The 12,779-nt window shown below is 43.9% G+C and overlaps 1 protein-coding gene and 5 non-coding genes across 7 annotated transcripts in view; 3 read left to right on the forward strand and 3 right to left on the reverse strand.

Annotated features, from left to right (window-relative positions):
* LOC145984546 (glycerophosphocholine cholinephosphodiesterase ENPP6-like) overlaps window positions 1-12,779 on the reverse strand; it is a 149,533-nt gene that overhangs the window by 59,578 nt on the left and 77,176 nt on the right. The gene's annotated exons all lie outside the window — the stretch shown is intronic.
* On the reverse strand, window positions 2,422-2,494 carry TRNAK-CUU (transfer RNA lysine (anticodon CUU)). The gene has a single exon. It is a non-coding gene; the product is annotated as a tRNA-Lys (tRNA).
* Window positions 3,336-3,417, forward strand: TRNAS-GCU (transfer RNA serine (anticodon GCU)). The gene has a single exon. It is a non-coding gene; the product is annotated as a tRNA-Ser (tRNA).
* TRNAS-GCU (transfer RNA serine (anticodon GCU)) lies at window positions 6,717-6,798 on the forward strand. The gene has a single exon. It is a non-coding gene; the product is annotated as a tRNA-Ser (tRNA).
* TRNAK-CUU (transfer RNA lysine (anticodon CUU)) lies at window positions 9,568-9,640 on the reverse strand. Its single transcript has one exon. It is a non-coding gene; the product is annotated as a tRNA-Lys (tRNA).
* TRNAS-GCU (transfer RNA serine (anticodon GCU)) lies at window positions 10,482-10,563 on the forward strand. Its single transcript has one exon. It is a non-coding gene; the product is annotated as a tRNA-Ser (tRNA).

Genomic DNA, 12,779 nt, shown 5'->3' on the forward strand with positions numbered 1-12,779 from the left:
GGAGGTGAGAGAATCGGGCCAGTACGCTATTTTGTGGAAGCTCTGGTGATTTGTGGAAGCCCTGCGTTCGTGCTTTACTGGACAAGTAGTTTGTTAACTTTGGCTTTCATTTACGATATCGTCCACCCGCAACCGCGAAAGAATAGCCGGTTTTACCCTGTAAGTAGAACTTTTTCTCTTGTTTTTCCCACGCCTAGGCCCCTATCGACCGTGTGGCAGCATCCCTCCGAACACCACCCTTGAACTAGATGCGAAACACTATGTGCCTCCATCGGATACATGGCTATTTGTTTTTAAAAGTGTTGGATTAATTGTTGAGAAGAATTAATTGTAGATACTGTTGCATAAGTCATAATAAGTATATTGAAAAGAACATGTATAGTTAAGTAAGTATTAAATAAACAAATACGCACAATAAACGTTTCTGTAACAATAACACTTAAAGTATATTATTCATAAGGTTATAATTTTTCGTAATTAAAACCGTAAATATATAATAACATGGTCATGTTTCTTATTAGAGCGCCAAAATTCCATCTCTCCCTGGTGAGAAGTCTTATCTTGAGCCGCCCCTGCATAGTACGTACTCCCTCTGTCCCATAATTATAGTCCGGTATGCCAAAATGGTAGTACAGGAATTACAGACGAAGAGACAGATGGAAAGCACACGCATGAGGAGAGGCACAGTAGATCAGTCTTCAAGATTGTGAAGGGGAACAACATGACCTTATCGCAACGAGGAACAAATTCCGCCCAGACGATTACCCAAAGGGGGAGTTGGGTTGCAACACACCGGTGTGGCACTGTATGCAAACCGGTCTAGCAAGGCACGCTGCAAATCGTAAGTAGAGCACTCCTTCAGTGAGTACGTGTGAGAAGAACAGCCATGAACACACAACCCATGATAGGAAGCGACAGTGCTAGCAAGAACCTCACGGACAGTGAACGACAGGCATGTACGAGTTTCTGTTGGAAAACAGTACGGCTGGCGTAGTGAAGAAAGGTGCCATGACAAGTGCGGCCGAGAAATTTTATGTAAGAACGAGAACAGCACGTCGCATTTGGCAACAGGGGCGGCAATCGTTGAAAAATGGGGCATACAATGATCAGAGTGCATACGAATGCGCTGAAGCCATTATTGACTGATAGCAACAAGACGGAACGACTAAAATTTCCCTTGTCAATGGAAATCCGAAGTTCAACATGATGATGGAGACAGTTCATGTGGATGAAAAATGGTTCTACCTGATGAAGGGCGGTCAGAAATTGTACTTACTGCCAAACGAACCAGACCTGCAGCGAACATGTAAAGGCAAATCGTTTATTCCCAAGATCATGTTTCTGGCTACCGTCGCCCGGCCTCGTTGGAATAGATGCACAATGGCCTCGTGGACTGCGCGCAGGGAGAATCCAGGTGTCCGTTCAGCAGGACAATGCGCGTCTGCATATCGTTCCCAATGACAGCGCCTGGATGGATGCTGCAGCGGCCATTGGATCTCGTATGCCAACCTTAAAACAGTCCGGACATGAATGTTTTAGATCTGGGGTACTTCCTGGCAATTCAGTCTCTCCAGCATCAGGCAGCTCCACAAACTATTGATGAGTTGATCGCCGCCGTTGAAACATCTTTCTCTGATCTGACACGCGACAAGCTCAACAACGTCTTTCTCACTTTGCAGTCCTGTCTCATTGAAATTATGCGCGTCCAAGGTGTGAACAACTACAGGATTCCCCACATGCAAAAAGCACACTTGAACCGCCGCAACGTCCTGCCATCTCGCTTGGAGTGTCCTCGGAACATTTACGACGAGGCTACAGCAGCACTTCAGCACTAGATCTAGCTCGTAGATGATGGGATGACAACCTTCCTGGACCAACAATCTCTCTCGTCTTGATGTTTTATTTTGTCGAACTTCTTGGTCACTTTGTATTGATCCTGGATTGATAATTTTTATTTATGTGCTTTAGGATACTTGATTTGCCAATTTGTACTGATCCTTGAGTAATAAAGTTGTGCGACTCATTCTCGTTTTTCGTTTTCTTCTTCTGTATACACCAATGTCACAGTTTGAATATCGGACAATTATTATGGGACAACAAAAAAAGGTGTACCGGACAATAATTATGGGACAGAGGGAGTAGTTGCGATAAAGTTCATTGTTACGAATCAGAAGGCAATGCAATGTTCATCCTATTTAGAATCTTCAACACATATTTACATAAGACATCTTACTCCCCCTCCCTTGCATGCAAATGACGATACTGAGATAGGTGTTTGACACTTACATTTTATTCGAGTCTACAAGTGGAATGGATTAAAGACTCGAACAGACAGAGATTTGGATATTCTGCGCGTCAACAAAGCTTTCAAATACGCTACTTTGACCCTCTGTAGCTATTGTAGTGTCGGAAAAGAAAAGTCGCCCAACGTGGGGCTCGAACCCACGACCCTGAGATTAAGAGTCTCATGCTCTACCGACTGAGCTAGCCGGGCTTACACATACACTATGGCAATAGTTGGTCATACCTCGACATAGCATTGTGGCAGAACTAGACGGATTTTCTTGAGCTAAGGTGTGATAATTTTCTACAATTGATTAGATTAAATTAGATAGGCACGTTCAATTTTAAGACTCAATGGTAATTATTAATACTATTATTTTCGAGTCTGTACTACAGTAGATTAGGAAGAACGGGACTGTGTTCTTAAATATATTCGGATCATAATACAATATATTCTCCAACATTACGAGACAGCATTGCAAGTATTTTGGAGAAATAAATGATGAATCATTTTCCAAAAAAAGAAGTGTTTGACACGCCCTGACAGGGACTCGAACCCTGGACCGTTAGGTTAAAAGCCTAACGCTCTACCGACTTTTTTTTTTTTTTTTTTTTACCAAAAAGGAAAGCCCCTTAAGCGGAAGCTTCCCCCATCACATTCACTCATATCATTTCATTCACATTTCTATTTCAGGACTTTTTCAGGACAGACAATCACATATACCCATGCCTTACCCGGGACTCGAACCCGGAGCCCCTGGCGTTGTAGCGCGCTCTGCTAACCACTTCGCCACGGAGGTCGACAACTGAGCTATCCGGGCACATAACATCATTTTGTTGCAATATGCGGTCGACTTCATAAATTTCATGAAAACACTTCAGACAGACAGCCATCAAAGGATCATTCTCTTTACTCACTCTTACAAACATTAATGGAAACCAAATTATTTTTTAGAAAAGTATCCACAAAGATTTTACACAACAAACCTTTGGGATTCGAAGCTGAACAATTTACAGAAATACCCATTACGATACCCCTGGCAGCATCAACGGACGAGGTGGCCGAGTGGTTAAGGCGTTGGACTGCTAATCCAATGGGCTCTGCCCGCGTGGGTTCGAATCCCATCCTCGTCGCTACAAATTTTCTTCTCACTATCAAGGATATTATTGATTTCTTGTAGTAGAGAATTCCCGCTCCGTGGCCAAATGGTCGAAGGTCACTAATGCTACGGAACTAGCTCTCGTTCAAGTGTCCTGCGGAGAGACCTTAGCAACTTTTAATCTGAGATCTCGGCCAGTGTATGGGACCGGTGGCCACCCACCATTGTCAGGAAATTGGGGAGCTACGAATGAGTAGCATAACCCGGTTTTGTAAAACCTAAAACAACGAGTGGAATTTCGTCGCGCTGACCACAAGTAACCTCTAAAGTGATGCCAAGGCAGCTCGAGTGTAGGCGAATCTTCGCAATGTGGATGAAAAGAGGAGGTGAGAGAATCGGGCCAGTACGCTATTTTGTGGAAGCTCTGGTGATTTGTGGAAGCCCTGCGTTCGTGCTTTACTGGACAAGTAGTTTGTTAACTTTGGCTTTCATTTACGATATCGTCCACCCGCAACCGCGAAAGAATAGCCGGTTTTACCCTGTAAGTAGAACTTTTTCTCTTGTTTTTCCCACGCCTAGGCCCCTATCGACCGTGTGGCAGCATCCCTCCGAACACCACCCTTGAACTAGATGCGAAACACTATGTGCCTCCATCGGATACATGGCTATTTGTTTTTAAAAGTGTTGGATTAATTGTTGAGAAGAATTAATTGTAGATACTGTTGCATAAGGCATAATAAGTATATTGAAAAGAACATGTATAGTTAAGTAAGTATTAAATAAACAAATACGCACAATAAACGTTTCTGTAACAATAACACTTAAAGTATATTATTCATAAGGTTATAATTTTTCGTAATTAAAACCGTAAATATATAATAACATGGTCATGTTTCTTATTAGAGCGCCAAAATTCCATCTCTCCCTGGTGAGAAGTCTTATCTTGAGCCGCCCCTGCATAGTACGTACTCCCTCTGTCCCATAATTATAGTCCGGTATGCCAAAATGGTAGTACAGGAATTACAGACGAAGAGACAGATGGAAAGCACACGCATGAGGAGAGGCACAGTAGATCAGTCTTCAAGATTGTGAAGGGGAACAACGTGACCTTATCGCAACGAGGAACAAATTCCGCCCAGACGATTACCCAAAGGGGGAGTTGGGTTGCAACACACCGGTGTGGCACTGTATGCAAACCGGTCTAGCAAGGCACGCTGCAAATCGTAAGTAGAGCACTCCTTCAGTGAGTACGTGTGAGAAGAACAGCCATGAACACACAACCCATGATAGGAAGCGACAGTGCTAGCAAGAACCTCACGGACATTGAACGACAGGCATGTACGAGTTTCTGTTGGAAAACAGTACGGCTGGCCTATTGAAGAAAGGTGCCATGACAAGTGCGGCCGAGAAATTTTATGTAAGAACGAGAACAGCACGTCGCATTTGGCAACAGGGGCGGCAATCGTTGAAAAATGGGGCATACAATGATCAGAGTGCATACGAATGCGCTGAAGCCATTATTGACTGATAGCAACAAGACGGAACGTCTAAAATTTCCCTTGTCGATGGAAATCCGAAGTTCAACATGATGATGGAGACAGTTCATGTGGATGAAAAATGGTTCTACCTGATGAAGGGCGGTCAGAAATTGTACTTACTGCCAAACGAACCAGACCTGCAGCGAACATGTAAAAGCAAATCGTTTATTCCCAAGATCATGTTTCTGGCTACCGTCGCCCGGCCTCGTTGGAATAGATGCACAATGGCCTCGTGGACTGCGCGCAGGGAGAATCCAGGTGTCCGTTCAGCAGGACAATGCGCGTCTGCATATCGTTCCCAATGACAGCGCCTGGATGGATGCTGCAGCGGCCATTGGATCTCGTATGCCAACCTTAAAACAGTCCGGACATGAATGTTTTAGATCTGGGGTACTTCCTGGCAATTCAGTCTCTCCAGCATCAGGCAGCTCCACAAACTATTGATGAGTTGATCGCCGCCGTTGAAACATCTTTCTCTGATCTGACACGCGACAAGCTCAACAACGTCTTTCTCACTTTGCAGTCCTGTCTCATTGAAATTATGCGCGTCCAAGGTATGAACAACTACAGGATTCCCCACATGCAAAAAGCACACTTGAACCGCCGCAACGTCCTGCCATCTCGCTTGGAGTGTCCTCGGAACATTTACGACGAGGCTACAGCAGCACTTCAGCACTAGATCTAGCTCGTAGATGATGGGATGACAACCTTCCTGGACCAACAATCTCTCTCGTCTTGATGTTTTATTTTGTCGAACTTCTTGGTCACTTTGTATTGATCCTGGATTGATAATTTTTATTTATGTGCTTTAGGATACTTGATTTGCCAATTTGTACTGATCCTTGAGTAATAAAGTTGTGCGACTCATTCTCGTTTTTCGTTTTCTTCTTCTGTATACACCAATGTCACAGTTTGAATATCGGACAATTATTATGGGACAACAAAAAAAGGTGTACCGGACAATAATTATGGGACAGAGGGAGTAGTTGCGATAAAGTTCATTGTTACGAATCAGAAGGCAATGCAATGTTCATCTTATTTAGAATCTTCAACACATATTTACATAAGACATCTTACTCCCCCTCCCTTGCATGCAAATGACGATACTGAGATAGGTGTTTGACACTTACATTTTATTCGAGTCTACAAGTGGAATGGATTAAAGACTCGAACAGACAGAGATTTGGATATTCTGCGCGTCAACAAAGCTTTCAAATACGCTACTTTGACCCTCTGTAGCTATTGTAGTGTCGGAAAAGAAAAGTCGCCCAACGTGGGGCTCGAACCCACGACCCTGAGATTAAGAGTCTCATGATCTACCGACTTTTTTTTTTTTTTTTTTTTTTTTTTTTAAAGGAAATACCCCCTATACGGAGGTATCCCCCACCATTCACACTTATTTCACTTTTTACACTTTTCAATTCTTTCAGTTTCTCAGTTTCTTTTCGTCAGGACAAACACAAATACCCATGCCTTACCCGGGACTCGAACCCAGAACCCCTGGCGTTGTAGCGCGCTCTGCTAACCACTTCGCCACGGAGGTCGACAACTGAGCTATCCGGGCACATAACATCATTTTGTTGCAATATGCGGTCGACTTCATAAATTTCATGAAAACACTTCAGACAGACAGCCATCAAAGGATCATTCTCTTTACTCACTCTTACAAACATAAATGGAAACCAAATTATTTTTTAGAAAAGTATCCACAAAGATTTTACACAACAAACCTTTGAGATTCGAAGCTGAACAATTTACAGAAATACCCATTACGATACCTCTGGCAGCATCAACGGACGAGGTGGCCGAGTGGTTAAGGCGTTGGACTGCTAATCCAATGGGCTCTGCCCGCGTGGGTTCGAATCCCATCCTCGTCGCTACAAATTTTCTTCTCACTATCAAGGATATTATTGATTTCATGTAGTAGAGAATTCCCGCTCCGTGGCCAAATGGTCGAAGGTCACTAATGCTACGGAACTAGCTCTCTTTCAAGTGTCCTGCGGAGAGACCTTAGCAACTTTTAATCTGAGATCTCGGCCAGTGTATGGGACCGGTGGCCACCCACCATTGTCAGGAAATTGGGGAGCTACGAATGAGTAGCATAACCCGGTTTTGTAAAACCTAAAACAACGAGTGGAATTTCGTCGCGCTGACCACAAGTAACCTCTAAAGTGATGCCAAGGCAGCTCGAGTGTAGGCGAATCTTCGCAATGTGGATGAAAAGAGGAGGTGAGAGAATCGGGCCAGTACGCTATTTTGTGGAAGCTCTGGTGATTTGTGGAAGCCCTGCGTTCGTGCTTTACTGGACAAGTAGTTTGTTAACTTTGGCTTTCATTTACGATATCGTCCACCCGCAACCGCGAAAGAATAGCCGGTTTTACCCTGTAAGTAGAACTTTTTCTCTTGTTTTTCCCACGCCTAGGCCCCTATCGACCGTGTGGCAGCATCCCTCCGAACACCACCCTTGAACTAGATGCGAAACACTATGTGCCTCCATCGGATACATGGCTATTTGTTTTTAAAAGTGTTGGATTAATTGTTGAGAAGAATTAATTGTAGATACTGTTGCATAAGGCATAATAAGTATATTGAAAAGAACATGTATAGTTAAGTAAGTATTAAATAAACAAATACGCACAATAAACGTTTCTGTAACAATAACACTTAAAGTATATTATTCATAAGGTTATAATTTTTCGTAATTAAAACCGTAAATATATAATAACATGGTCATGTTTCTTATTAGAGCGCCAAAATTCCATCTCTCCCTGGTGAGAAGTCTTATCTTGAGCCGCCCCTGCATAGTACGTACTCCCTCTGTCCCATAATTATAGTCCGGTATGCCAAAATGGTAGTACAGGAATTACAGACGAAGAGACAGATGGAAAGCACATGCATGAGGAGAGGCACAGTAGATCAGTCTTCAAGATTGTGAAGGGGAACAACGTGACCTTATCGCAACGAGGAACAAATTCCGCCCAGACGATTGCCCAAAGGGGGAGTTGGGTTGCAACACACCGGTGTGGCACTGTATGCAAACCGGTCTAGCAAGGCACGCTGCAAATCGTAAGTAGAGCACTCCTTCAGTGAGTACGTGTGAGAAGAACAGCCATGAACACACAACCCATGATAGGAAGCGACAGTGCTAGCAAGAACCTCACGGACATTGAACGACAGGCATGTACGAGTTTCTGTTGGAAAACAGTACGGCTGGCCTATTGAAGAAAGGTGCCATGACAAGTGCGGCCGAGAAATTTTATGTAAGAACGAGAACAGCACGTCGCATTTGGCAACAGGGGCGGCAATCGTTGAAAAATGGGGCATACAATGATCAGAGTGCATACGAATGCGCTGAAGCCATTATTGACTGATAGCAACAAGACGGAACGTCTAAAATTTCCCTTGTCAATGGAAATCCGAAGTTCAACATGATGATGGAGACAGTTCATGTGGATGAAAAATGGTTCTACCTGATGAAGGGCGGTCAGAAATTGTACTTACTGCCAAACGAACCAGACCTGCAGCGAACATGTAAAGGCAAATCGTTTATTCCCAAGATCATGTTTCTGGCTACCGTCGCCCGGCCTCGTTGGAATAGATGCACAATGGCCTCGTGGACTGCGCGCAGGGAGAATCCAGGTGTCCGTTCAGCAGGACAATGCGCGTCTGCATATCGTTCCCAATGACAGCGCCTGGATGGATGCTGCAGCGGCCATTGGATCTCGTATGCCAACCTTAAAACAGTCCGGACATGAATGTTTTAGATCTGGGGTACTTCCTGGCAATTCAGTCTCTCCAGCATCAGGCAGCTCCACAAACTATTGATGAGTTGATCGCCGCCGTTGAAACATCTTTCTCTGATCTGACACGCGACAAGCTCAACAACGTCTTTCTCACTTTGCAGTCCTGTCTCATTGAAATTATGCGCGTCCAAGGTGTGAACAACTACAGGATTCCCCACATGCAAAAAGCACACTTGAACCGCCGCAACGTCCTGCCATCTCGCTTGGAGTGTCCTCGGAACATTTACGACGAGGCTACAGCAGCACTTCAGCACTAGATCTAGCTCGTAGATGATGGGATGACAACCTTCCTGGACCAACAATCTCTCTCGTCTTGATGTTTTATTTTGTCGAACTTCTTGGTCACTTTGTATTGATCCTGGATTGATAATTTTTATTTATGTGCTTTAGGATACTTGATTTGCCAATTTGTACTGATCCTTGAGTAATAAAGTTGTGCGACTCATTCTCGTTTTTCGTTTTCTTCTTCTGTATACACCAATGTCACAGTTTGAATATCGGACAATTATTATGGGACAACAAAAAAAGGTGTACCGGACAATAATTATGGGACAGAGGGAGTAGTTGCGATAAAGTTCATTGTTACGAATCAGAAGGCAATGCAATGTTCATCCTATTTAGAATCTTCAACACATATTTACATAAGACATCTTACTCCCCCTCCCTTGCATGCAAATGACGATACTGAGATAGGTGTTTGACACTTACATTTTATTCGAGTCTACAAGTGGAATGGATTAAAGACTCGAACAGACAGAGATTTGGATATTCTGCGCGTCAACAAAGCTTTCAAATACGCTACTTTGACCCTCTGTAGCTATTGTAGTGTCGGAAAAGAAAAGTCGCCCAACGTGGGGCTCGAACCCACGACCCTGAGATTAAGAGTCTCATGCTCTACCGACTGAGCTAGCCGGGCTTACACATACACTATGGCAATAGTTGGTCATACCTCGACATAGCATTGTGGCAGAACTAGACGGATTTTCTTGAGCTAAGGTGTGATAATTTTCTACAATTGATTAGATTAAATTAGATAGGCACGTTCAATTTTAAGACTCAATGGTAATTATTAATACTATTATTTTCGAGTCTGTACTACAGTAGATTAGGAAGAACGGGACTGTGTTCTTAAATATATTCGGATCATAATACAATATATTCTCCAACATTACGAGACAGCATTGCAAGTATTTTGGAGAAATAAATGATGAATCATTTTCCAAAAAAAGAAGTGTTTGACACGCCCTGACAGGGACTCGAACCCTGGACCGTTAGGTTAAAAGCCTAACGCTCTACCGACTTTTTTTTTTTTTTTTTTTTACCAAAAAGGAAAGCCCCTTAAGCGGAAGCTTCCCCCATCACATTCACTCATATCATTTCATTCACATTTCTATTTCAGGACTTTTTCAGGACAGACAATCACATATACCCATGCCTTACCCGGGACTCGAACCCGGAGCCCCTGGCGTTGTAGCGCGCTCTGCTAACCACTTCGCCACGGAGGTCGACAACTGAGCTATCCGGGCACATAACATCATTTTGTTGCAATATGCGGTCGACTTCATAAATTTCATGAAAACACTTCAGACAGACAGCCATCAAAGGATCATTCTCTTTACTCACTCTTACAAACATAAATGGAAACCAAATTATTTTTTAGAAAAGTATCCACAAAGATTTTACACAACAAACCTTTGAGATTCGAAGCTGAACAATTTACAGAAATACCCATTACGATACCCCTGGCAGCATCAACGGACGAGGTGGCCGAGTGGTTAAGGCGTTGGACTGCTAATCCAATGGGCTCTGCCCGCGTGGGTTCGAATCACATCCTCGTCGCTACAAATTTTCTTCTCACTATCAAGGATATTATTGATTTCTTGTAGTAGAGAATTCCCGCTCCGTGGCCAAATGGTCGAAGGTCACTAATGCTACGGAACTAGCTCTCGTTCAAGTGTCCTGCGGAGAGACCTTAGCAACTTTTAATCTGAGATCTCGGCCAGTGTATGGGACCGGTGGCCACCCACCATTGTCAGGAAATTGGGGAGCTACGAATGAGTAGCGTAACCCGGTTTTGTAAAACCTAAAACAACGAGTGGAATTTCGTCGCGCTGACCACAAGTAACCTCTAAAGTGATGCCAAGGCAGCTCGAGTGTAGGCGAATCTTCGCAATGTGGATGAAAAGAGGAGGTGAGAGAATCGGGCCAGTACGCTATTTTGTGGAAGCTCTGGTGATTTGTGGAAGCCCTGCGTTCGTGCTTTACTGGACAAGTAGTTTGTTAACTTTGGCTTTCATTTACGATATCGTCCACCCGCAACCGCGAAAGAATAGCCGGTTTTACCCTGTAAGTAGAACTTTTTCTCTTGTTTTTCCCACGCCTAGGCCCCTATCGACCGTGTGGCAGCATCCCTCCGAACACCACCCTTGAACTAGATGCGAAACACTATGTGCCTCCATCGGATACATGGCTATTTGTTTTTAAAAGTGTTGGATTAATTGTTGAGAAGAATTAATTGTAGATACTGTTGCATAAGGCATAATAAGTATATTGAAAAGAACATGTATAGTTAAGTAAGTATTAAATAAACAAATACGCACAATAAACGTTTCTGTAACAATAACACTTAAAGTATATTATTCATAAGGTTATAATTTTTCGTAATTAAAACCGTAAATATATAATAACATGGTCATGTTTCTTATTAGAGCGCCAAAATTCCATCTCTCCCTGGTGAGAAGTCTTATCTTGAGCCGCCCCTGCATAGTACGTACTCCCTCTGTCCCATAATTATAGTCCGGTATGCCAAAATGGTAGTACAGGAATTACAGACGAAGAGACAGATGGAAAGCACACGCATGAGGAGAGGCACAGTAGATCAGTCTTCAAGATTGTGAAGGGGAACAACGTGACCTTATCGCAACGAGGAACAAATTCCGCCCAGACGATTACCCAAAGGGGGAGTTGGGTTGCAACACACCGGTGTGGCACTGTATGCAAACCGGTCTAGCAAGGCACGCTGCAAATCGTAAGTAGAGCACTCCTTCAGTGAGTACGTGTGAGAAGAACAGCCATGAACACACAACCCATGATAGGAAGCGACAGTGCTAGCAAGAACCTCACGGACATTGAACGACAGGCATGTACGAGTTTCTGTTGGAAAACAGTACGGCTGGCCTATTGAAGAAAGGTGCCATGACAAGTGCGGCCGAGAAATTTTATGTAAGAACGAGAACAGCACGTCGCATTTGGCAACAGGGGCGGCAATCGTTGAAAAATGGGGCATACAATGATCAGAGTGCATACGAATGCGCTGAAGCCATTATTGACTGATAGCAACAAGACGGAACGTCTAAAATTTCCCTTGTCAATGGAAATCCGAAGTTCAACATGATGATGGAGACAGTTCATGTGGATGAAAAATGGTTCTACCTGATGAAGGGCGGTCAGAAATTGTACTTACTGCCAAACGAACCAGACCTGCAGCGAACATGTAAAGGCAAATCGTTTATTCCCAAGATCATGTTTCTGGCTACCGTCGCCCGGCCTCGTTGGAATAGATGCACAATGGCCTCGTGGACTGCGCGCAGGGAGAATCCAGGTGTCCGTTCAGCAGGACAATGCGCGTCTGCATATCGTTCCCAATGACAGCGCCTGGATGGATGCTGCAGCGGCCATTGGATCTCGTATGCCAACCTTAAAACAGTCCGGACATGAATGTTTTAGATCTGGGGTACTTCCTGGCAATTCAGTCTCTCCAGCATCAGGCAGCTCCACAAACTATTGATGAGTTGATAGCCGCCGTTGAAACATCTTTCTCTGATCTGACACGCGACAAGCTCAACAACGTCTTTCTCACTTTGCAGTCCTGTCTCATTGAAATTATGCGCGTCCAAGGTGTGAACAACTACAGGATTCCCCACATGCAAAAAGCACACTTGAACCGCCGCAACGTCCTGCCATCTCGCTTGGAGTGTCCTCGGAACATTTACGACGAGGCTACAGCAGCACTTCAGCACTAGATCTAGTTCGTAGATGATGGGATGACAACCTTC

Source organism: Lepisma saccharinum, chromosome 2, assembly GCF_977018435.1.
Source record: "Lepisma saccharinum chromosome 2, izLepSacc3.1, whole genome shotgun sequence".
NCBI lineage: Eukaryota > Metazoa > Arthropoda > Insecta > Zygentoma > Lepismatidae > Lepisma > Lepisma saccharinum.